The sequence below is a fragment of the Canis lupus genome, chromosome 7, assembly GCF_048164855.1.
Source record: "Canis lupus baileyi chromosome 7, mCanLup2.hap1, whole genome shotgun sequence".
Taxonomy (NCBI): Eukaryota; Metazoa; Chordata; class Mammalia; order Carnivora; family Canidae; genus Canis; species Canis lupus.
The window spans coordinates 62202497-62224328 of NC_132844.1; the positions used below are offsets into that span (position 1 = coordinate 62202497).

General features: G+C 48.5%; 1 long non-coding RNA gene across 1 annotated transcript; it reads left to right on the forward strand.

Moving 5' to 3' along the window:
* The first annotated feature begins 615 nt into the window (after nt 1–615).
* On the forward strand, nt 616–8203 carry LOC140636334 (uncharacterized). The gene is made up of 3 exons (XR_012033605.1): nt 616–1607; nt 3635–3777; nt 7441–8203. It is a non-coding gene; the product is annotated as an uncharacterized lncRNA (long non-coding RNA).
* The last annotated feature ends 13629 nt before the right edge of the window (nt 8204–21832 follow it).

A 21832-nucleotide genomic window follows, 5' to 3' on the forward strand; every position in this document is an offset into this window, starting at 1 on the left:
ATCACATAAAGATCACACTACACACACACACACACACACATACACACACACACACACACAGCACAGTAGCCATGAAACCACTCCAGGCTCTAGCATCTCAGTTTCCAGAGAAGATAAGTGCTATTCCACATCCCTCTGCAGTATGTAATTGTTGTTGAGGCAGAAGGACAGCAACACAAAGGGGTGAGATGTCCCCTCCCACGACCCCCTGCAGAAACACACCCTGGGTACGCACATACACACAGTGTGCAGGGCTCACACTCCAAACACATGGTGTCTAGGCTCTCCGTACATGCAACGGGCAACCTTTGGACACATCTCTGCACGCGTACTATGCACACACAATGAACATACACGCAGAGCCCTGGTGTAGGGCCTCCCCCCAGTATACCTACTGAAAACTCCATAGAAGCATCTGGGTACTTGTCATGTGTAGATCCTGCCCACCGCCCCCTCCCAAACACATATCAAGTGAAGATCCCAGTAGAAGGAAACAACACAGACTCTGACTGCTTGGGCCTTTGGCCTCAGTCCATCACTTGACTTGCTGTGTGACCTTGGGCAGGTTACTTAACTTACCTGTGTTTCACATGTGTAAAATGGGGATTATGATTGTGTGCCTACCACATAGGGTTGTTGTGAGGGTTAAAAGAGTGAACAGACATAGAGCACTTACTGCCCAGCACACAGGAAGCCCCAGGAAGTGTGGAGGCAAGGTGTATAGTGATGACAAAGGACAAGCCCTGAGGAGTGGGCAGCGAAGGCACAAGAGGGAGTGCCCGCCTAAGGCTGGGGTGGTCAGGGAGGGCTTCTTGGAGGAAGAGAGATTGAGGCTGGGCCTTGAAAAAGAACTGTAGCCACTGTTTATTGAGCCCCTACTTGGTGCCGGGCCCTGCCCTAAGTACTCTGTATCAATTAACCCTGGGAGTCCTCTGTGACCCCCAGGAGGTGGGTCTGTCATGTCCACATTATGCATAAGGAGAAAAAGGCACAGGACACTTGGTACCTTGTCCAAGGACAGGAAGGCTTAGGGAAGAGGAGCAGAGGGCACGGGAATTCCAGGTGGGGAGCAGCATGTGTCAGAAATAGAGCAACAGATGGGAAAACACCCCAGAGGGCTTTCCTTGACACACTGTAACAGTTTCCAGATAATGAGAAGCCGGTGAGCATCTGGAGGAACATCGTGACCTACTTGCCGTGTCTCTTGCAGTGACACCAGGGACCTGGTGGGGGTGTGGGTGGCTGGCACTGCCCACAGCATGCTAAGATGGGGGCAGCACTGGCATCTTCACCTTCTCCCTCTCCTAAGACCCAGAGAGGGAACGGGATATCATCGGACCACCTTGGCCCTGGAGACCAGGTCTGGCTGGGACTTGAAGAGGTGACAAGGGGCCGTGAGCGAATCTGCCCATCCTGTCCCAACACCAGCATCGTCATGACCTAGGCGCTGGTTCTCCAGGACTCTTCAACAAGAAATAAGCCACTGATCAGGGTGCCCAAGGCTCTCCTCGAACGGGCCACCATATCCCTTTTGGCCTCATGTCCATCAAAGTGTCCCAGGCCTGACAAGCAAATCTGCTCACCAGCTTGAAGAGATCATAGCCAACGTAAGTGCCCAGCCTCTCGGAGCGTCTCGGTTGAAGCGCTCTGGGACTCTGCCACCGTCTGTCTCAGATCTTCAGGCCGGTGGCAGGAAATGGATAATGGAATATGCCGCCTCTGGTTGGGCAGTTCTTTGGGTAATTGGCTTATGTCCCTGTTCCCGGGCCTCTGTAGGTTCCTCTCTCTTACCTGCTCCCAATCCGCTTGCCAACTGTCCAACCTCCTCCCCCAATAGGCAGCCTTGACTGCAGACACCGAGGTGCTGTTCCCACAACACGGGTCCCTCAGCCATGCCTCTGCTTATACTTTCCCTGTATCCCAGTATCCTGTATCCCATGCCCCAACCCCACCCACCAGAGATTCAACTTGGAGCCACACTCCCCCATAAGTAATGTCTGCCCCTCCTCATCCCACCAGGCCCTTCTTTCATGGCACCCCCTTGCCAACCAGGAGGAGCATGGGAGGAGCATGGCGGGGGCAGGAGGAGAAGGGGTGTGAGCTGCTGAGCATCCCCTCCTGCCCCGCCATGTGGGTTAGCATCCCAACGCCTCCCCTTTCTAGTGGTGAAAGCTTGGGGGAGTCCTCGCCCACATCCCCACACTTGGTTTTCCCTGTTTTGTGGCCACAACCCAACCCTGCCCCCTCTTGGCTAGTATGTGCTGCACCTGGCCCATGGCAAGCAGGGGAAGGGGTGTCCGCTGTGGGGTCACATCATTTATTGTCTAAATTGGGGCACTCTGAGAATGGAAGAAGTTACTGTTAGTGACATCAGGGCATCAGGTGAAAATAGACTGTTCTAGAAGCAAGATGTGTGGTCACTACATCCACACATGGTGTCACTCCCCTTCCTGTCCACACCTCTGGTAGGACAAGGTGGGCATTTCATGAGTGCTGTTCCTGCTTCTCACTGTCTAAGCTGGGCCTGCCCTGGGGTCCCCAGAACACACTTCTGCCCTGATATGGGCCAGGGGTTTTAAAGAAGAAATGCTGCAGGGTCTTGAATCTAAGGTGCTCAAAATGTAGAAGTTGGTGTTATTTATATTATCATCAGAGAGGGCACCTGACTTCAGGCCAGGGCAGTGTGACCTATTCCAGTTGACCCTTCTAGCACCAGAATGGGTTCAGGCGAGGCTGGGGGCGGTGGGCTGCTGCCCACCAAAGGCCCCTTAGGTGTCTTAACTGGTAGATCCTAGAGAAGGGGAGGGGAGAGGGGAGGCTGCTTCCTAATGAACAATTAGTGTCTGCTGTATGGCTAATCATGTGGTTCCGTGTAATTAAGAAGCTAATTAGTGCTGTGTCAATTAAGGCTTAATTAGTCCCCTCTTTGGAGAAGCCTGAAAGACCCTCATGCTGGAAGCTTCCGGAATGGAAGGTGGGGATGGGGAGAGGTGGATGCAAAGAGGGTATGAAGGGGAGCCCCACTTCCTCTTGCACCTCCTCCAGTTCTGGGATCAATGACTTATCCCCACTGGTTCTGATCATGGAGATTTGGGGGTCCTGTGAGGCTCTCCCTCACTACCAGTGTGTGGTCACCCCAGAGTGATGACACCTCTGCACAGCTTCTATGGAAGCGGGCCCTTAAGGCACTGCACCCCTTCTCCACACCTGTTTTAGGGTAGCTTCAGCTGCTCCCCCTTGAGGAGAATGAGGAAACCAGGACCCAGAGGGGTTAAGTAAGTCGGTCAAGGTCACACAGCCAGTTAACCGACAGATCTGGGATTAAACCCCAGGACCACCCGATTCTGGGACCTGCTCTGAAAACCTAAGCCTGAGAAAGTGAATGCACAGCCCACAAGCAACCCAGCCTGATCCTGGAGGCTTTGCCCTTGCTAATGCTTCCCTGTCCCCCAATACCTGTGAGGCTCATGCCCTCACTCATTCAGGTCTCTGCTCAGATATCAGAGAGCCTGTGATCACCCTGTATGGAATGTCACCCCCACACTCCCTGTCCCTGTTCCCTCGGGGCAAATATCCCCATCTGACTGCCTGTATATTTATTTACTCTTTTGCTCGTGGCCTGTCTCCCAATTAGAGAATGGAAATTCCATGCATGCAGGGACTTTGCTGCTCTATCCCTGGTGCCCGGCATGGAGTAAGTGCTCAATGAGCATCTGCTGACTGAACAGGCCTGGAGTCGTGCACATGGTGACCCAAAGCACGCTGAACACAAAGAAGGTGATGAAGTGTTTCCTTCTTCCTCCTTCCTCTGCTCCCCACTTCCCTGCCCCCCCACCCCAACATGGCTTCCTTTGGGATTCCCTAGCTCTCAGCCCTGGAGATGAACCAAAGGCTGGAGAGGGTTGGGCAGAGTTGGACAATATCTCTGGTTAAACTCCTGCCCCCACCCCCTTTCCAGAACCTTCCATCACTGCTTCCTTCTTATTTCTTTCTCCTCTGACCCTCACCCCTGTTAGTCAACCACGACCTGGCCTGGTGGCTGGATATAGAGCAACACTGGTTACCCTCCTACAGACTGGAGGCTGCAGATAGAGCTGCGTCTGTGCCATGCTGGACAGTGGGGCCCTATCTGTGTGTCCACATGAGGGCACTTGGAAGGACAGTTGTGTTTGGAGTGTCGTGCTCCGCAGGTCTCCCTTTCACCTGTCAGCATCCAGCCAGTTGGTTCCAAGGCTTCCTGGTTCCCCCTCCACACACCTTGTTACACACCCTTTACACAGGGGTGCCTTCTCCTCTGAATGGGTGGCGTCAGACCTGAACCCTTCCCTCCTGCCCTGTTTCAAACTTTTAACAGCTTTATTGAGATATTATAATTTACAAACATAAAGTTCACTCATTTTAAATGAACAATGCAATGGTTTTTCGTATATTGATAGGGTTGTGTGATCATCATCATCATCATCATCATCATCTAATTTTAGCACATTTTCATCACCCCAAAACGTAACCCTGGATCCATTAGTAGTCCCTCCCTGACCACCACTAATCGGCTCTCTGCCTCTACAGATATGCCTGTTCTGGACATTTCATAAAAAATGAGATTGTTCAGTACATGGTCTTCTTTCATTTAGCATAGTGTTTCCCTCACCCTTTCTACTATTATAAATACTGTGATGGACATGAGATCTTCAGGACCACCAGACCTTGAACATAAGACTTCAAGCACAGCTTGAATAATTTCTTTAGGAACTTCTAGACGTGAAATTGCTAAGACGCCTGTAGACCCCTGTAAACTTCTAGACATGAAATTGCTAAGGCAAAAGATGGGGCCTTTGGTTGGATCTATTTCTCATCCCCTTCTGTCTTCACTGTCTCATTGGAGCCATTTGGCATCACCCCCGGTTTTTCTCGTGCCCTTCCTTTCCCTCCTTCCACCACCTCTCATCACCTTTCACCACCCTTGGTCTCCTCCTGCTTTTGTCATGATCACCGACTGTAGCTTCAACTTCCAGGAATGTCTTTGCTGGATTGTTCCCCATTGCTTATGGGAAGCCCACACTCCTTGGTGGTCTTTCAAGCTTTATCGCACCCCTCAGCCTCCTTCCCCCCTCCCTCCCTTCCTGCCTTCCTTTTCTCCTTCTTCCTACCTCCCTCAAGGACTTCAATAATCACACCAGCCCAGCTCCCTCACCTGCCTGAGCTGCCCACCTCTGACCTTCTGTGATGGCTTCTGTTGGCTTGGCCTTGTAACTCTGAATTCCCAAACCAAACACCAGCTGCTCCATGCAGCTTTTCCTGATTCTTCAACCTGGAAGTATTGTCTCCAACTTTGGAACGATGCAGAATGTAGGATGCAGGCTAAGATCACACCTCCTGCCAAGCTTCCTCTGCCGGATGTGGGCAGGGTGGCGGTTCTGGGCTAGGACAGGCTAAGTGAGGGTCAGGCAACAAGCTTCTAGCTGTGCTTGGAAGGAGACACTCGGCACCATCCCTCTGGGGCCCATGGTCATCACCGCATTTCAACAATCCTTTCTAAGCATTTTCTAGAAGCCTGGCCCTGGGCTAGGTCTGGAGACAGGGAATTAAAGAAAGACAAATCATTGCCTGCAGAGAACCTACAGTTTAGTGGGAGAGGAGACGAGTAAACAGACCCTTGGAAAACAAGGTGGGGAGAACACTGGGAACACAGGGTGGCCGCTAGTGCTACCCCCACGGGCTGGCGCTAGGGGCGGGCACAGAGGAGCCCCTGCCTTCCTGCCTCTTGGCCAGCAGTACGATAGCAGGGAGGCCAGATGGGAAGGGGGAGCAGAGGAATTAGGCTGGCAGAGAGGAGAAAATGAAACACAGAACAGAGATAATTGTTCCCATTTGACAACTTTTTCTAATTAGGGACCAATTATGTCCTCAGGTATCCAATTGGGGTCCTGGTAGATGCTCTAATTTGCTAGGTAATTACTGGCCAGTAATTCTACCAGGATGAAATTTAGGGAAGAAATATGTTTTCACAACATTTTGGTTTTCTCTCTCCTGGGGGCTTTGCCTAGAAAACAAGCTGGGTGATCTGAGTTCTCTCTTCTGCCTCCCATTCCTCATGGCCGGGTGTCCCCTTCCTGGTCTCCAAGCCTTCCACTGGCCGGGTGTCCCCTCCCTGGTCTCCGAGCTCCAGGGGCTGCCGATCTCCTTGGAAACCACTTGCCAGCACCACAAGGATATAGGGGTCATCTGTATTTTTGCCTTTCTAGCATCCAGCCAGCTTTTGCTAACAAAATTACTATGTATCAGGAAGCTATTCCAGGTCTCTCTCACACGCACACGCACACGCACACGCACACACACACACAGATTTATTTAATTCTATAACCCAATGGTATGGATATCACTGTTATCCCCATTTTATAGGTAGAAAAACCAGGGTACAGAGCAGTTAAGTAACATGTAGGAATTTACCATAAGGAAATGATCCAAGATGTGCTTCAAGGTTTTAAGTTCCAAGATGTCCATAATGATGTTACTTATAATGTCCAACATGAATAGTCAGTGGTGGTACCAAAGCAGGAAACCAGATAGTTTGGCTCTTGAGGCCATGTGCTCGGGCACAGTGCTATGCCGTCCTTCACCCCGAAACTGTTCTGCCTCAGTTTCCTCCGGGAAACCATTCCTTCTTCATTTACTAACACGGCTTTCTTGAGATATGCCGGACATTTATTGAGTGTATTTAACGTGTAGAATTTGGTAGACTCTCACACATGTTTCCACCCGTGAAAGTATCACCACAATCAAGATGGTGAATGTATCCATCCCCTCCCAAAGATCCCTCGTGATCCTCCGGAATCCCTTCCTCGTGCTCTTCTCCACCCCCCCTCTACCCCAGGCAACTATTGGTCTGCTGTCTATCACTATAGATTAGTTGGCATTTTCTAGAATTTTCCCTAAATGGAATCACACAGGCTTTTTACTCTGGCTTCTTTCGGTAGGCATAATCATTTTGAGATTCATCCGTGTTGCTGCGTGTACCTGCACTTCATTCCTGTTTGGTGCTCATAGCCCATTGTAGAGATATAACACAGTTCCTTTCTCTGTCCACCTTTTGATAGACGTTGGGTTGCTTCACAGTCTGGCTGTTGTAAATAAAGCTGCTATGAACACCTGTGTACGAGTCTTTGTATGACATGCTTTCATGTCTCTTGGGTAACTACTTATGAGTGGAACAGACATGCCATTTGGTGGGTGTATGTTGAATTTTTAAAGAAATTGCCAAACTGTTTTCCAAAGGGCTACTAGCGTCGCTTTGCATTCCCACCAGCAACCTATGAGAATTCCAGTTCCTCCACTGCCTCCAGAATATTTGGTCTGGTCAGTCTTTCATTTCCTCCATTCTAATCAATATGCAGTGATATCTCATTGTCACCTTCTAATTAAGATTTTATTTATTTACTTTAGAAGGAGAGCGAAAGTGTGAGCAGGGGAGGAACAGAGGGAGAGGAAGATAATCTCCAGCAGACTGTGCTGAGTGCAGAGTGCAACGTGGGGCTCCATCCCAGGACCCTGAGATCATGACCTGAGCCGAAACCAAGAGTGGGACACTCAACTGACTGAGCCACCCAGCCGCCCCCTGTTGTGATTTTAATTTTAATTTCCCTGATAACTAATGATGTTGAATGTTTCTTTCTTTTCTTTTTTCTTAGGATTTTAAAATTTATTTGTGAGAGAGAGAGAGAGCGAGCACGAGTGGGGATGCTGCAGAGGGAGAGGGAGAAGCAGTCTCTCCACCGAGTGGGGAGCCTGATGCAGGGCTCCTTCCCAGCACCCTGAGATCATGACCTGAACAGAAACCAAGAGTCTGACGCTCAACCGAGCCACTCAGGCACCCCTTCCATTTCTTCTTTGATTCTCTCAGCAACATATTTTAATTTTTCAGTGTACCAGTCTTGTGTATCTTTTGTCAGATTTATCACTAAGTATTTCATAGTTTTCAAAGCTATCATAAATGTATTTTGGGTAATTTGGGGCTGATTAGTGGTTTATCAATTTTATTGGATTTTTCTTAAGAAATCAGCTTTTGGGGGATCCCTGAGTGGCTCAGCGGTTTAGCACGTGCCTTTGGCCCAGGGCGTGATCCTGGAGACCCGGGACCAAGTCCCACATCGGGCTCTCTGCATGGAGCCTTCTTCTCCCTCTGCCTGTCTCTGACTCTCTCTTTGTGTGTGTCTCTCATGAATAAATAAATAAAATCCTTAAAAAAAATCAGCTTTTGGTTTTATTCATTTTCTTTGTTGTTTTCTAGTTTTTATTTCATTGATTTCTGCTCTGTTCCCCCTTTTTTTAAAGGTATGCCTCTGCAACTTTATTTTTTGTTTATTCATTCATTCATTCATTTATTTGTTTGTTTGTTTGAAAAGTAAGTTCTAGGCCCAATGTGGGGCTTGAACTCACGACCTGGGATCAAGAGTCACATGCTGCATCATCTGAGTCAGCCAGGGGCCCCAGTTTCTGCCCTGTTCTTTATTATTTCCTTTCTTCTGCTAGTTTCAGGTTTCCTTTGCTTTTTTTCTGGTTCCCTTAGGTGGGAATTCTGATCATTGAAATCTTCTTATGGGATGAGCACTGGGTGTTATACTAGATGTTGGAAAATTGAATCTAAATTTTAAAAAATTTTTAAAAAAGAAAGAAATCTCTTCTTTTCTAATAAGATATTTACTGGCCTAAATTGCCCCTTAAGGACTGTTTTAGCTGCATCCTATAAACGTTGACACGTGTTTTCATTTGCCTTGAGTTCCGAATATTTCCTGGAGAGCGGTGTGGTGGTGGTGAAGTTAGGAAGCTGTGAGAGGGCCTCCCTCCCTCCTGGCCTGGGGCTCGCTTCACAGGCTTGGCCTGCCTCCTCAGCCGCACAGCTGGATGCTCTGCCTTTGGCTTCAATCCTGTCAGCCCAGGCTGGATCTGGAGGGAGCAGCAGCTCAGACTCCCAGAATTGCCAGGAAGGGGGTGGGCAGGCTGAAAGGATGGGTAGTGAGGAACTTTCAGAGGATCATTGTGGGACACTCAGCAATACGCAGATACAGGGAGGTAGTCATGCAGGGACCCCGAGTTTCCATAACTAGGATGTGAACAGATAGCATGAGAATGACCTCTGGTGACCTTCACTCTTTCCAAGGGAGAGGATCTGATGGGGTCAGTTGGCTGTTGTGCTTGTCATCTGCCTGTGTCCTTAGAGCCTTCCTTCCCTTCCTCTGCTCTGCTCTGCACCACAGAGACAGTGATCTTTGCTGCTTGGGTTTCTCGGGCTCTTCCCTGCCGAGTTCAGCCAGGGGGGGACCACTGGAAAGACATTGTAGGGCGGAAGGGAGGGAGAAGCCAGAGTGTTTGTCTGGAGTGGCTTCCCCAGAGGCAGGGGGTCCCCTCTGGGGCTCCAGCTGCCCCAACCAGGCCTACTCCATGGCACAACTTCTACCAGGCAGCCCTGGCAGTGGTATAGCTCCCCCCCATGTGGCCCTGGCTTCTGGGCTCTGGTAACACCACCTCCTCCTCTTTTCTCTCCATGTCTTCCTCGTGTTGCTAATCTCTGAGGTGCCTCCCCATCACATTGGCTTCTCAGTTCCTCCACCGCCACCACCCATCAAACCCATTCTCTATATTAAATCCTCCCCTCATTCTCCAAACACAGTCACAATTTCCAATACTCTGCATTTTCCTAACTGGTCCTGACTCATAGAGCTATCATCCAAAATGGAGTGGCCCCTTTGGCTAGAGTTTTAGGACAAGAGCCCAAGAGATGGCTGGCTTCCTTCATGGCTCAGGCACCCTCCCTGGTCCAACCAGGCATGATCATGTTCTGCCACACACTGTCCAGCTTCAAGGGGCACCAATCACATAGAGTCACAGTAAACTGTAACCCTCCAGAAGTAAACAGATGACCCAGGCCTGACCAATCAGTGTGTCCAATGCTCCTGGCAACCGGGATTCATCTAAGGGATGGACATATGATCCAGAAGAGCCATTAGAGTCCTCTCCTAGGATTGACAAACTATATGAAGAACGCTTTTCCTATTGGGGTTGTGCTGGCACGTCTGGTTCCTACTCTGCCTTGCTCTCTCCCTCATCTACCAACATGGAGAAGAACTGTCTGCAACAGGAGACTTGGAGGCCAATAGACAAGGAGTCACAGAGTTGAAACAGAAGGAAGGAAATAGAGGAGAATCCTGATGGTATTGGGTCCCCTGCTCCCACTGATTGCTGAAAATCTCTTTTTAATTTTATAAATACCAGAGTGTTCCTTCCAGCTATAAGAGGCAATAAATTCCTTTCTGGTTTAAGTTCGTTTGCATAGGATTTCTGTCACTAGCATGGTAGACATTGAGCTTTCTGGAATTCTTCACCAGGAAAGTGAGATTTGGGAGTTACCTCTCTATTCCTCTCATAGAACAACTAAGTCAAGAGAAAGGAAGTAGATTAGTCAGTATGGTTTTGTTTGTCAGTGTTATTGGAAAACAATTGACCTACATCACTGTATGGCATTCAGCGTGATCGTTTGATTTATACGATCAATGATTTCACATCATTGTGAAATGATGACCACAATAGGTTTAGCCAATACCCATCATCTTGTATAGATACAATAAAAAGAAAAGAAAAAAGAAAAAATATCTCTTTGTGATGACAGCTTTTAGGATTTACTGTCTTAACAGCTTTCCTATATATCACACAGCAGTGTTGGCTACAGTCAACATTTTGTACATTACATCCCTAGCACTTTCTTAGAACCAGAAGTTTCGATCTTTTGACTGCTTTCCTCTAACTCCCCCCTCCCTCACCCTCTGCCTCTGGTAACCACAAGTCTGATCTCTTTTTTTCTATGAGGTTTTTTTTTCTTTTTCTTTTCTTTTTTAGATTCCACATATAAGTGAGATCATGCATTCAAAGAAAGTATTTGTCTTTGTCTGACTTACTCACTTAGCATAATGCCTTTAAGGTTTATCCATGTTCTTGAAAATGGTAGTATTTCCTCATTTTTTACGGCTGCATAATATTCCATTGTACACATATACCACTGTTTCTTTATCCATTCATCAATCGATGAACAGTTAGGTTGTTTCCATGTCTTGGCTATTGAACACAATGCTGCCATGAACATGGGGATGCGGATATTTTTTCAAGTTAGTATTGTTTCCTTTGGATAAGGAAAGTAGAATTGCTGGATCATATGGTAGTTCTATTTTTAATATTTTAGGATCCTTCATACAGATTTCCATAGTGGCTGCACCAATTTACATTCCCACCAAGAGTTCACGAGGGTCCCCTTTACTCCACATCCACACCAGCATTTGTTATCTCTTGTCTTTTTGATGATAAGTCATTTTTACAGGTACAGAGAGATATGTCATTGTGGTTTCAATTTGAGTTTCTCTAATGTGATGCTGAGCCTCTTCACATACCTATTGGCCTTTTGTGGATTTTTTGGGAAAATGTCTATTCAGGTCCTTAGTCCATTTTTAAAGAAGGTTATTTTTTTCTTTACTATTGAGTTGTATGAATTCTTTTTTTAAAAAGTTCTATTTATTTAAGTAATCTCTACATTGCACATGGGGCTTGAACTCACAACCCCAACATTAAGAGTTGCACTCACCCAACTGAGCTAGCTAGGCATCCCTGTATGAGTTCTTTATATGTTTTGGATATTAACCCCTTATCAGATATACGGCTTACAAATATTTTTTCCCATTTCACAGGCTGTCTTTTCACTTTGTTGATGCTTTCTTCTTTTGCTGTGCAGCAGCTTTTTAATTTGATGTAGTCCCACTTGATTATTTTTTATTTTGTTTCTTGTGCTTTAGATGTCATATCCAAAAAGCAATTATCAAGAACCATGTGAAGGAGCTTTATTCCTATGTTTTCTTCTGGAAGTTTCATAATTTCAAGTCTCAGATTTAACTGTTTAATCCATTTCGAGTAGTATAAGATAGAGATCTTGTTTCATTCTTTTCCAAGAAAATATCCAATTATCCCAGCACCATTTATTGAAGATATTCTCTTTGCTCCATTGGGTATTCTTGACTCCCTTGTCAAATTTTATTGACCATATATCCTTGGGTTTATTTCCAGGCTCTCAATTCTGTTCAATTGGTTTATTTGTTTTCATGCCAGTACTATTATGTTTTGATGACTGTAGCTAGTTTTTTTTGTTGTTGTTTGTTTTGTTTTTTAAGATTTTACTTATTTTGAAAGTGGGAAGGGAAGAGGGAGAAGGAGAGAAAGAGAATCTCAGGCAGACTCTGAAGCCTGAGTGTGGAGCCTGAGCAGGGCTAGATCTCACGACCCTGAGATCATGACCTGAGCCAAAATCAAGAGTTGACTGACTGAGCCACGCAAACACCACAACTATAGCTAGTATTGCTTGAAACCAGGGAGTGTTCTTCTTTCTCAGCATTGCTTTGGCTAACTGGAGTGTTTTATGGTTCCATATAACTTTCAGGAGTGTTTTTTCTATTTCTGTAAAAAGTGCCATTGAAATCTTGATAGGGATTTCACTGAACCTATGGATGACCTTTAGTAGTGTTGACATTTTGAGAGTATTAATTCTTCTGATCCATGAGCATGGGGTATCTTTCCATTTATATGTGTCTTCTTTGATTTCTTTCATCTATATTTTATAGTTTTCAGAGTAGAGATCTTTCACCTCCTTGGTTAAATTTATTTCTAAGTATTTTATTGTTTATGATACTATCATAAATGGGTTTGATTTCTTTATTTCTTTTTCATAAAATTTCCTGTTAGTCTATAGAAATGCTACTGTTTTTTGTATATTAATTTTATATTCTGCAACCTTACTGAATTCATGCATTAGATATAACAGTTTTGGGTTGAATCTTTAGGGTTTTCTATATATAAAACCATGTAATCTGTAAATAGAGATAATTTTACCTCTTCCTCTCCAATTCTAATATCTTTTTTTTATTAATGTTTTTCTTTTTTAATTTTTTTTTCATTTATTTATGATAGTCACACAGAGAGAGAGAGAGAGGCAGAGACACAGGCAGAGGGAGAAGCAGGCTCCATGCACCAGGAGCCTGACGTGGGATTCGATCCCGGGTCTCCAGGATCGCGCCCCAGGCCAAAGGCAGGCGCCAAACCGCTGCGCCACCCAGGGATCCCTCTTTTATTTCTTTTTGCTACCTGACTTAGCTAGGACTTCCAATACTATGTTGAATAGGAGTAGTAAGAATGGGAACCCTTGTCTTTTTTCTTATTTTAAATGAAAAGCTTTCAACATTTCACCACTGAGTATGATGTTAGCTGTGGCTTGTCATATATGGCCTTTATAACGTTCTTTCTATGCCTAACTTAGTAAGATTTTTTATTATGAATGAATGTTGAATTTTGTCAAATGCTTTTTCTGTGTCTATTGAGATGATCACATGATTCTTTTCTTTGAGTCTATTAATGTGGTATATCACACTCATTGGTTTATGTGTGTTGAAACATTCTCACACCTGAAAAATAAATTTCTTTTGATCATGATGAATGATCCTCTTAATGTGCTGCTGAATTCTGTTTGATAGTATTTTATTGAGAATTTCTGCACCTGTATTCATCAGGGATATTGCCCTGTAGTTTCCTTTTCTACTAGTGTCCTTTTCTGGATTTTGGTATTAGGATAATGCTAGTCTAGTAAAATGAATTTGACAATGAGTGTTCCCTCCATATTTTTGGAGGAGTTTGGGAAGGATTTGTGTTGATTCTTATTTAAATGTTTGGTAAAATTCACCAGTAAAACCATCTGGTCCTGGGTTTTTCTTTGTTAGGATATTTTTAATTACTGATTCAATCTCCTTACTAGTAATTGATCTGCACAGATTTTCTATTTCTTCCTGATTCAGGCTTGGTAAGTTATATGTTTCTAAGAGCTTTTCCATTTCTTTTAGCTTTCTTTTAGCCCAGTTTGTTGGTGTAGAATTGTCCATAAGTCAGTATTTTTTAGCCACAAGTAACAGAAAGCCTAGTTAAAGTGGCTTAAATAAAATTCACCACAGGACAACACTGAACAGATAGTATTTATAGATAGTATGGTTGCAGGGTTGGTTACTCTGGTGGCTCAAAGGTGTCTTCAGGAACAGATATTTTTCTGCTTTCCACTCTAAAATCTTTGGAAGGGTTGTCTTGACCTCCTAGACTGGCTCCCTTCATACTCCTAAGGTGGTTCTTTCTGCCTAGGTTACATACAGACAACAATCACTAAGGATGGAAATGGGAATATTCCTGTCTTAGGTCCTAGAACCTTCAGAGACTTACCTTTGGTTCTCACTGGCCAAGATGGTGTCACCTACCCCTTTTAGAATAAATTAAATTACTAGCAAGGGAATGAAACCACATGATTGGCTTTGATCAATCATAATCATAATTCACTCCCTAGAGTTGAGGTCTGCTGTCATAGAAGCTCATGGCTGCCTGGAGGAGACTGAATTAAATCAGGGATCTGTTTAAAAAAGAGAGAGAGAGAGAAGCTAATGGCTATTGGGTAGGGTAGTTGAAACAGCTAGCCATCCCCCAATAGCCATGCTCCATTTCTTCCAAAATAATAGAATTTTCAGCTGGGCACAAAGTACACCAGAATAAAGTACACTTCCCAGCCTCCTCTGAAGCTGAGCATGACCATTTGACTAAGTTCTACACAATAAGAAGTCAGCAGAAGTTGCACACAGCAGCCTTCAGGAATCTTCTTTAAGAGACATCTGGCATATGCCCTCTGCTCTCCTTTCTATTCTCTTCTGCACTTGCTGCCAGGAACTTGGGTGCCACCACAACGCACCATGAGAACAAGAGCCGGAGCAGAGCAGTGATCTGTAAGGAGCCTGGGCCTCTGGGAGCCTCAAGGAGTAGAGTGCTATCCCAGCTCTGTACCATCATCTCCAAACTTCTCTACAAAAGAGAGAAATAAACTGACAGTGGACATATTCCTAATGAATACAGGCAGGCAGTCAACACCATCTGCTATAGAACATAATGGCCAAGGGTGTCTCAGCAACAGAAAGCCTAAATCATAACATAGGACCCCTGACTCCCAGATCAGAGCATATTCTGCTGTCTTGAAAGCAGCATGGTGAAATGAGACAAGTTCAGGTGTTGAAGCCAGGAAATCTGAGGTCCAGCCTGGCACAGTGCCTCATGAGAGATGTCATCCCAAATATGTTAGTTAACTTCTCCAAGTTCTTTTTCTTATCTATAAAATGGGGATAATGATTCCTATCCTACATGTGCTGAGCACTTGAGTGAGCCTGGCATGCTATAAAAACTAGATATGAATTTCTAACAATGGAATGAAGATCAAATAGGCTGTGGACCCTGGTTCATAGAAGATATGGTAGCCAGCTTCTAAGATAGGGAAGACTCTAAGGCCAAGTCATAACAGACAGTGTGATTCCTACCTTGGTCTCTTGGATCACTCATGGGAGAAGTGAGCTGCCCATGGTGTGAGGATGCTCAGATAGCCCTTTGGAGAGGTGTACACACAAGCAACTGAGGACCCCTGTCAAGGCCTAGCACCAACTTGCTGGCCATGTGAGGGAGCCACCATCCCATCCCATCAAGCTTGCAGATGACCAGAGGTCTGGTCAACATCCTGACTGCAACCTTGAGAACTTGAAGCTGACTCAACTAGCTCAGGCCATGTCCAAATTCCTGACCCATTAAAACTCTATGAAAGAATAAATATTTATCATTGTTTCAACCTGTTAGGTTTGGATTACTTGTTACATAACAATAGGTAATAAATGTAGTATTTATTAAGTATTAGTTCCCTCTTCTCTCTGGGAAGACTCTTCCCTTTTGTACTACCTTCTCCTACCATGTAAATCTCAGGTCCCAGAATGTGTGCTTAGGATGCATGCATCTGCCTGCCCTGCATACACACAGGCTGTGGAGAAAGGCTGTGGCCAGCCCTATGGCAGCCTCCCTGATGGCTAGCCAAGTTCTCCTTGCCAAACAGTGAATCCATGTTGGTCTGGATGCTTGTCATGGCAAGCCCAATGCTGGTGATGGGGCCCTCCTGTATGCTTGGGCCCTACCAGTGAATGAGGAGTTGGCTGGCCAACCTCTGCCTGCCTGCATCTCCACCCCTTTGCCTGAAAGCTTCCTCCAGCAGCGCAATTGAGTAGCAAGTGCCAGAAAATTGACACTCCTTTGGGAATGGCCTTCAATGAGTGACTGTGGGTTTGAGTCAACCAGTGACTCAGCAACATTGAAGGCACGTGTCCTCCAGGATTGGGTGCCAATCGCTCACAGTGGTAACCAATTAACACACGCTTCATTGGCTGCCTTCCCTCCTGGTCTCTCTCTGCTCTCCTACTGAGGTTTCCCGAAATCTCTGAACAAACTTGTACTCGAAGCCTTGTCTAAGACCTGCTTCTGGGGGAGCCCAACCTAAGACTACATGTGACCCCATCGGGCAGAGGTGTAGGTTGACCTGCAAGGAGCATCTGGGCATGATTTCCTTCCACTGGTGAAAGGTGCAAGAGAAGAAGGCCTCATTTCCCCCACCTGTCTTTTTTTGTTTGGCGTGGATGCTGTGTGTGAGCTTAATGCCTGGGGCTCTGGTAGCCACTTTGTGACCATGAGGGGAGATGTGGACCACATGCTGAGGATGATAGAGCAGAAAGATGGAAACCAGGCTCCTCAGTGGCATCTTTGAGTCTCTCAACTGGCTCAGGGTTGGTCACCTAGCTCTGTACTTCTTGTTAAGGACATAATACATGTCCTTATGGATTAAGTCACCTTTATTTGTTTTTTTTTTTTGTTTTGTTTTTGTTTTTTGCCGTTTATAGCCAAACTCAACTACTACTGATACATCCATTACTGATACAGGCTTGTTCCAGAGGCATTCCCATTGGAATCCACATTCCCCCACTACCACCTTGAAGCTCCCAAACGGTGGCACCAGAGAAGGGCCAAGAGGCAAGCTTGGGGTGGAGAGGGGACTGGGGAACTGGGGAGACCACAGGCCTTAACTCCACAGGTGGCTGAGGACCTGGCGCTGAAGACCAGGGGTCCCAAAGGGAGAGGAACATGTGGGCAGCAAGGACAGGGGGTGGGGAGGACAAGAAGGCAAACCCCCCATTAATCTGGCCAGGGTGAGCATTGTTATTGTTATTATTATGGAGCATCTCAAGGCTCATGCTCATCCTGGCCTGGCTGGGCCCCACTAATGGCCCTATAAATCCCAGCCATAAAGAGTAATGGGGGGAGACAAATGAGATAATTAGGAATAAATCTCACCGAGGTCTCTATTCAGCAGCGCCCCTGGCCAATCTTCCGAGCCATTAGCCAGCCCCTAATGAATGCCAAGCTGCCCGGTGCTGCGGAGGCTCCAGGCACGGGAGGGACCTGGGATGACTGGCACCACTGCCCCCACAGCCCACGGCCAGCGACCTTGGGAGGAGCTGGGGACGGGGTCCTGCAGCCTGCCTGCGTGGCTTTTCTGCCTCCAGGGCCTCGAGGACACTTTGTCTGCACTCTGTCCCCCCACAATCTCCCCTCTGCCTTCCATCCCTGCTTTTCTCTCCTCAGCATTGTTGGGCTGTGGAAGGTCTGAGGTCGCAGGAATTGAGGCGGCCACCTGACATGACCCCATCACCTGTCCTCCCTGCCACCAGTCAACCCCAGGACACCAGTCAACCCCATCCACCTCCCTCCCCACAAGAACAGTCCTTGGAATAGGAAGGCAACCGCACCACTGTCACTGGCTGTTGTCACTATCAGAGCTGACTCTCTTGCCTGGGGCTGAGAGCTCTCTCTTGGTGTCTGCTCCTTGGTCTCCCTCTGCCTGCTGGAGCCCCAAAACAAGCCTCATTCTCCTCCCGAGCTTTGGATAGTTGAGGCTCACCGTCCTTGACTTCTCTTCTTTGGCCAAAGGCCTTGAGTGGCATTTGACGGTTCAAGGTTTCCAGCCAGGCCTCCGGGACCCAGGCGCCTCCTCTGGACCTACACATAGTAGTCCGACCCATGGTGACACCTGCTGTTTTTGTCTGCCAACCCCTCCCTCTTTTTTGTGACAGCACCCCTACTTCTTTGGGAAGCTTCTTCTCCTGGATTCCACATGGTTCTGGAGGGGCAGCCAAGGAACCCACCTTCCCTGGCCACAGAGTCCTGTCATAGCTCTCCAGCCCTTGACGTGGTGATTGGCCTGGGGAAGGGGAGCAAAAAGAAAAATGTGGCAAAAAGAGGAATGTCGGGTAGACGCAGTGCAGGAATATGCCTCCCATTCCCACCTGCCCCAGCCCCCCAGTGCCCTACCCTTCTGAAGGAGGAGGGAATGAGGTTGTAACAAGAGGCATGCCCAGAGATGGAAGGCTTTGTGGACTGAGGAGGCTGCTGAAGGGTTGGGGAGAGGTAGTCAAACTAGGTGAGGAGCAGGCAAGGCTGGGGGAGGTGAAGGGTGAAGGGATGGCTGCATCAACGGGAGGGCTGTGGCCATGGGTCCACCTTATGCTCTGTCCATGAGTGTCAGAATATGCAAAGGAGCACAAACACGGAAGTGACAAGGGGCCAGGTCTGTGATCCTCTGGCCCCTCTGCTGCCCCCACGTGTAGCCTGAGGCTCCTTTCTTGCTTCTTCCTCCTCCTCCCCTCCAGGACCAGTCCTGGGAGCTACCCCACTGCCTTGCCACTGCTCAGCAATGGGGAGCATCTGTAGCAACTGTCTCGAGAGCCTCGGGGACCAGCCCTCAGCCCCCACCTCTGCCTCACCTCCCAGTGGTGGTAGTGGGGGTGATGAGGGGGATAGGCCAAGGCTCCAAGGCATGACTGGTTGCAGGAGTCTGCTGACAGGTGTCCCGTCCTAGGAGTCCCAGAGCCACAGGATCAGCAGGGCCTGAAGCTCTGCCCAGCTCTGGGTACCAGTATGGGGAATGCCAATTAACTGTGCTAAAGAATGGAGAGAGGCTGATGGAAGCCATGTGGGCAGAGGGGCCTGCTGACCACACCCCTCATCAGCCAGCCCCTAGCTTAGCTACTTGCTTGGTCATGGGGCAAAATCTTATGAGTTTGGCACATAAGCTCACCCAGTGGTCATGGGTAGTCCTAGCCAGAGACAACTTAACTTGGCTTTACCACCTTCTCCTCCCATGGGTGTGGTGATGCCTGTCTTGGGTTAGACAACTCAGGGCATGAGGTTTGCCAGTCAAGAAGTCTCCTGGGCAAAAGGGGGCTCGTCACCTGCTCTCTAGATAAAGGAAAACCAGATAGGCAGGCTACTTCCCTGAATACTGTGACAACCATTACCTTTTCAGAGTCTCACTGATGTTCCACGGTATACATAAAGAAACTGAGGCCAAGGGACAGAGCCTCTTCCTCGGGGGGGAGTGGGGGAGTGAGGGGGGCCCACCCCAGGGGGTGGGGGGTGCGGGGGTGGGGGGGCCAACCCCAGAGCCAGGGCTAGAATTGACACCTGGCTCAGGCCAGCCAGTTGGAAAGCAGCTTGGGGAGCCAACAGAGAACAGCTGTGGAGTAGAGGGGAAGAAGGGTCTAGAACTAGGGCTTGCTCTGGAAGGATATCTGGGCAGGACTGGGTGGGTGAGTAGCCCATGTGACAGAAGCCATTGGCTTCCCAACCCGGCTGAGGGCCACATGGGCAAGGCTAGGGGAGGCAGGGGATGAGGGGGGGAGTGTACAGAGGCTCTGCAGCACAGCCCCAGGCCCCGAGCAAGGCTGGCCACGGCTGCACATGTCACGTGAAGAGCCGGAGTGTACATATGTGTACATTGTGTGTGTGTGTGTGTAAGTGTGGTGTGTGTGACTTTGTGGAATGTATGTGAGTACGTGACTGTAAGGAGAGTCTGTGGGTGTGAGTGTGAGCTTGTGTGTGCTGGGGGGAGGCTGGCTGAAGCCTGCCCCTGTCCCGCCCTCACCAGCTCAGCCTCTCGGGTTTCAGCCACTGTCCTAAAGAAAACAGCCCCGAGCCTGCAGCAGGAAATGGCTATTTGGATTGGAGAGGAGCCTCTTCCTGCCACGGCCCTCGGAGGGGAGAGGGCCAGGGAGGGGGCCTTCCTGCCCACCTGGACCAGACCTGGTCAGGCGCACTGCACCCCTCCTCCCGGCCTCCCTAACGTCAGACCCCAGCCTTGGGAAAGCCTTGAGGCGGGGCAGGGACTGAATGGATGCCCCCCACCACCGTCTGCCCTCCTGGGGGCCAAGAGCCACAGCAGTGGCAGCTAGTGGCCTTCCTGTGGCCATGGGAGCAGAGTGGCACACCCTCTGATGGCGCGGCCCTGTCCAAGTCACAGCCATCCCACCTTCAGGCATATGCTACAGACGCAGCTTATGCATGGAAGAGTCCGTGTTCACGCGGACTTGTTTGTAGCAGAGAAAAAAAAGGGAAGGGACTAAGTGGAGCTGGGTAACCAGGTTGTGGCTCGGGCTTCAGTGGAACTCTGGGCCGTTCTTCGCTGCGCTAAGGAAGATCCCTCAGACAAATGGTCAAGTGATAAAAACAGTGCTGGACAATGTGTATAGAATTTCGACATCTTTGTAAAATAGAAAAAAAAAAGAGAGAGAGAGAAAATAGGTATATAAGCTTGTGTACGCCCAGGTGAGACTTTTGAGCCTATTGTACTTTGGGTGTGCAATAACTAGGCACAAAACTTCAGATCACCAGATAGATAAATGAACATGGGGGCGGGGGTGGGGCGGGTGGAGGAGATAGGGCTGCTCTTGGCTTTGGTGTTGACTATGTGACCCTGGGCAGGTACCCTCCTCTCTGTGTCCTGAGTGTCCTACAAAGTCCCAGAGGTCAGGGAAACCTTGCCGTTGGCAAGCAAGCACTGTGTACCTGTTGGGGGGTGGGGGGGATGTGGGGGAGGCGCATGGTGGTCGGGGCAGTTCTTCTCAGGGCCTCTTATATCTCCTTCTGCTGCGACTGCACCCCCCTCCCGAAGTCATGGGCTGCTCCATCATATGATGTTCTTTAAGAGTTCAGATTTCATCCTCTTCTGAGCTCCCTCCTTCTTTCAGAAACCCTCCAGGCCACTAGTGAAAGCAGTACCCACCAATTACTCCACTTTCCAAGGCCTTCCTCAGCCTTCTCTTCTCAGGATGATCCAAGTCCAATCACCAAACTGCCCTGTCACTCACCCTGGACCCCTCCTGGCTTCCCCCAGGTCCCAGATGGGGTGGGGAGGCCTCAGTCTTGCCAGCCCTCCTCCCTGTGGAAGCTCCCTCTCCCCCAGGGGAGCCCTGCAGGGCTCAGGGTTACCCTCCCCACAGACATCAAGGGTGCTGGCCTTGAGGCTTCCGCACATGGCCTCCGAGGCTTCTGCTAGTCCTGCAGGTCTTCTTCCCTCTCGGGCCCTCTGACAGGGCACTGAGGCTGGGCCAAGTGACCCCCCACTTGGGCCATATTTGCCTCCCAGTGCAGCCCAGGAGCAAGCCCATGCTGGGCCCCGCCACAGCTGCCCCCACCCTGGGCACTGCTCTGCCACCAACACAGGCAGCACCCAAGCCTCGGAGCCATCATGGGGAAGGGTGGGGAAGGGCTTCAAGAAGCAGGAGTCAGCAGGAGATTAATTAATCAAAACCCGAACACATCTGTTGTTAATTAATTCTATGCCAAGGGTTAACTCTTCCCTCCCTGGGCTTTCCCTTCCCTTTGGTGGGAAGAGGGAAATCATGGTGGGGAGTTGGTACGCCTCTTCTTCCTGCCTTCGTGGGAACGTGAAGGAGGGAAGGGACCCCAGAGGGCAGGGAGGCCCCCTCTACCATTTGGGTGCTTGGTGTGTGTGCTGGGGTGGGGGTGTGTTTGCTTTGGAGACGCGCAGTCCACGGACACTACTCGTGAGTGCTGAAAGATC